Raw genomic sequence first — 4,766 nt, 5'->3', positions numbered from 1 at the left:
AAATGTAATCTGGGCGAGTGTCACCAAACTAACTTCTTAAAAAGTTGACTCATTGACCGTTTAGAAACCCTGTATGAGCTAAAAGTACAATTTTCGAACCTCATCTGGTTACAGTCAGAGAGAGAGAGAGAGAGAGAGAGAGAGAGAGAGAGAGAGAGAGAGAGAGAGAGAGAGATCTGATCCCAGCCTCCCATCATCTGATGCTCATTCATCCTCCTCCTCCAACAAGACCTCAATGAGACGCCGCGATAACGGACAACCATTGTTGTTTCATCGCTCTGCTCCATGAATTCATCTTCTGTTCACCTCTGGATGCGTAAATGGTGGTCTTTCTTCAGCAGTTACTGCCACATTTAGCCATATTGTTTCCGTTTCTGAAGCGCTGTTCTCGTGTTTGGAATAAAATAGCGCACAAACCGAAACTGAGGAAATAAAGGTTGACAATGAAGCAGCAATACATTTGAATCTGGAGATATCGACGGATATCTACAAAAAGGTGGGTTGCCAGGGTAACGTTTTCTATCGCAAACCACTTAAAACAGTCAATGCAATCTCTTTGCAAATGTCCGTTTGTGATTTTTATGATGCATATTTGAGCGTAAAATGTTCGTAATGCACAAGGATTTTTAAAGACTGATTTGATGGATAGGTTAAACACATTTAACGTTTCTCTCGAGAGCCTATAAGAAGCTGATAGGAGCAGATGTGAGTTGAAGAGAGAAGATATCACCGTGGCTTCATTTAATACAGTTCAACATTATCACATGTGATATATCGCCCACAGAGCTCACATTACAAACAACATCATAGGCTATACTGAACACCTACACGACTGCAGTCAACTATTCATTACGGCAAATGTCGTTTATTAAACTGCTTCATTTGCATTTTAACAATCCGTGACGATCTCTTATTTCTACTACTGTGTACGAAAACAAACACGTTAGCTATGTGTCAGCCATATAATTAACAGTTTGCAATTAAGACATCTCAAATGTCATCAAGATTTTAAACGTCTAGTGTAAGCATATTGACATCAGCTCCCTCCTTCAGCTGACTGTAAATGGATGCGTTTAGCCATCATCTGCGTGACAGTCAGTATTAATATATAAATTACACATCTGGTATTACATATTCCTGCTCGTCACATTTTTGGAAACTTGTCTGCTTTAATATTGCAAGCAAGGTAAATCAATCCAATCATATCCAATATTTATTTTAAAAATTATTTGGCATTTGTTGTCATAAATATTGTATTTATATATTTATTTATTTATTTATTGGATAGCTATTGTATAATAGGACAAGATCAGATGAAATAATCTAAGATAACATAAATTTGCTAGGCTTTAAGCATATATAATAACATTGTGGCCGCATGCTTGCCAAAGTGGCTTGCTAATATAACAATTATAAAATAAACATTACTGATAGCATTTTACAATAAGGTCTAATGCATTAAAAATAGTTTATACATTAGCTACCGTGAACTAACAATTAGTAATATACTGTATTTATTATGTATTAGTCTTTACTTATAAGCAACAACATGCCTACAGGGGGTGACAATTAGAATAAAGTGCTACCTACAGTTGTGTAAAAGAAGTGTGCTCAATTGTACTGAATGTGCATTTGTGGAGTAGCCTACTTCAGATCTTAAAGGTATATTTAACTGTACGTGTGGATAATATAATTTTAATAATAAAATTAAAAGCCACTTAAAGAGAGTGCACGTTCATGACTGTTACTTAACACACTTAATTACGTTTTTAAAAAGTGTACTTTATAATAATACTAATACTTAAGTATGTGGTTAGTATATTAGCTGTAGAGTGTTGTTCAGTGTTACATTTAAAGTAATATATTTAAATGTATTGTACTAAACTGCAATTTCATCATGTGTTATCAAATGTGTTATTACTAATATATTTAAATACATCACAAGTTTCAATAGAAATGACAATGACATATTTTACTTTACCATAAATATTTGTCATTCAGAAGTACACTTTAACCATATTTCTAAGACAATAGAAGTCATTATGAAAGATATACTGAAGTCCTACTCAAAAAAGTAAAAATACAGTAAATTTAAACTGTAATACATATTGATTTAATTGCAGTTAACATGTAAGTAAGTGTACAAAGCACTACAAACAGTTTGCACCTGACACAGTTTGCAATAAGCATTTTCTTTTAAAATATATTATTTTTTGCAATAAGCATACTCTTTCATGCTAAAGTGTAGTTCTTTTTACAAGGACACCAAAGTTAAGATACATGATGTGACACCAACTGAGGATGTAAGGTCAGTTGAATTAAGGAAGTTTTCCTGGCAGTTGAATCCTAAACATTCAATTTACTTTTCTGTAAATTCACCTTTAAAGAAGGGTTTTAGTAGTTTAGAAAGTTGGTTTTCTCATACAGTGAAATAGCTAGTTTTAATGAGATTGAAAGAAAATTGAACACTTGTTAATTATTGTGTGGATTGTCCTGTCCTTGCTTGCCCTGATTGCATTGCTTTTTAAGTTATATACTGTACAAAAATATATTTTATGTAAATGCTGTACAGTGGCAAGAATAAGTTTGCGAACCCTTTGGAAACATTCTGGATTTCTGCATTCCTCAGTCATTAAATGTGGTCTGGTCTTACTTTAAGTCACATTTATCAAAAAAAAAAAAAACCTTTTCCAACCGAATAAAACACAAAGAGTTCAATTTATTTTTTATTTTATGATTTTTAAAGATACTGAGTAATCATTCACAGTGCAGGGTGGAGAAAGTAAGTAAACCTCTGCGTTACGACTTTTCCAAAAGCTAATAAGAGTCAATGAAGAGATGATACTGGATGTGTAGGTTGTGCCAATACCCTGCAATAGAGGCACACAAAGCCTGGTTACTGACAAAAAAGATTGGTTATTAGCTGCTTTTCCATTACAGATTATTAGTATTGCGAAATGACGGCGTTTCCATTAACCAATGTTATGAGACTGAAACATTTTTTCCTCTCGCGATAAGTCTTGGAAACAGATTTTTGTGGGATTTTGGTGCCATTTAATCGAATGCGACCTGTAAATGCGAGAATTTTTTTTTTTTAAATTTCCATTGCTGTTTTGCAAAATATTCCTTTTTTGAATTACCTGAAAAACTACCTCATGCAAGCATAACAACTTTTTTTGCGATATATGGGAGTTTTTGCGCAATAGGCGCATTTCCATTAGGCGTATTTTCAATTCGCAATTTCAATTTGCGCAATTTAAGGGGTAATGGAAACACAGCTAGTGTGAACCAGCCAACCCCAAAAGAAAGAAAAACATGTTTTTCTGAGTCTTGACTTTAATTCATTTGATGCTTAAACTGTGGCATAACCTAAAGAGTCCTATCAAGCCAACCAAGAAATATTAATAAGCTAAAATTTTCACACAATGATTTGTGGGGAGTGATGATCCAAAATAGGTTGAAAGTTGTTTGGTGGAGGCTGTTGCTAAAGGAGGTTCAAGGTTTCACTTATTTTCTCCGCCTGTGCTTTAAATGATTATTCAGTGTATCAATAAATTAAAAAGTAGGATGGTTTGTGTGTTATTATTTCAGAGTACAATTCATGTGTAAGCAATACAAAAAATAAAAAATAAAAAAAAATAAAAAAACACACACATTTGCAAAGATCCAGATTTTCCAAAGGGTTCACTAACTTATTACTGCCACTTTATGTGGCTTGCAGTCTGGAATTTAGCAAGCAGCATTACAATAAACTGCCTGACTCGCCAGCAATTCAACATTCAACTGTCTTAACCTTATAAGCAGTGCTGCTCTGTTCTTTTAAATGAATGCCTAAAGGAAATCTGAAATAGAAAAGTCACTGAAAGAGTGTTCAAACAATAGTATAAACACTGTAGGCTGTGCAGAATATTTTCTTACTAGAGTGTTGCAAATTAATATACAAATATAACCCACAAATATCTGTTATAGAGCGAAGCACGTGTGTGTGTGTGTGTGTGTGTGTGTGTGTGTGTGTGTGTGTGTGTGTAAGTAATGCCTGGTTTACCCTCGGCTCTGCTCACAGGCCTGCTCATTGTCAGACATTCTCTCTTTAATTATGTTTTGGAAACTTGTTCAACACAGCAATTATGTGAGAAGTGTTTCCACTGCAGACCATTTATACGGCAGCAGAATTGTTCTGTTGGTCCTTTACAAACAAGATCAGTATGACATGCCATTGTCGGCATAAAGTCTCCTATCTAATGAGCGCATAAAAATGGAAACCATAATAAAGTTAGTGCTACTATACTGACGTGCAAATGCTTTGTGCCAAGTTTGATGTTATTGATAGTAAACAGCATTCTAGTGAGTCGCATGACCCATCTAGTTTAAACACATGCATCTGCCAAATTAAGGTTGTGTTTCTTCCCTATATAAGGCCAACATTTGGTTGCACTAGTCATTATTGTGCTTTTTAGTCCATTTGTAGCTTGGCCGTTTTAATAATCATCCATTTTACTTGCATACGTTAGGATTGGATAAAAAGAACAGCTTGGATATTCTGTTTTATCTCCTTTTATGTTTCAATGATGACTGTAAGTATTTTTGAGTGAAGAACTATTTGCACCTGGAATAGCCTCAAATACTAACATGAGTGCCACAACCTTGAAGAGCTGTGCTTTATTGAAAAACAAAGACATCCTGCTTAGATAGATGCAGATGTAGGTCAGCATTATATCTCTCTTCACACAGATATATAAGCATATGCACATTATGCTTGATCATTA

General features: G+C 34.3%; 1 protein-coding gene across 1 annotated transcript in view; it reads left to right on the top strand.

The window, feature by feature from the left end:
- The first annotated feature begins 231 nt into the window (after positions 1-231).
- The window catches only part of gpr153 (G protein-coupled receptor 153), a 44,862-nt gene continuing 40,327 nt past the window's right edge, over positions 232-4,766 (top strand). Inside the window, exon 1 of the mRNA XM_073819752.1 lies at positions 232-496. The gene's annotated coding sequence lies outside the window, so the exon portion shown is untranslated. The remainder of the gene's footprint in view (positions 497-4,766) is intronic.

The sequence above is a fragment of the Garra rufa genome, chromosome 15, assembly GCF_049309525.1.
Source record: "Garra rufa chromosome 15, GarRuf1.0, whole genome shotgun sequence".
NCBI classification, from domain to species: domain Eukaryota; kingdom Metazoa; phylum Chordata; class Actinopteri; order Cypriniformes; family Cyprinidae; genus Garra; species Garra rufa.
This window is presented reverse-complemented; position numbering and strand designations above follow the sequence as displayed.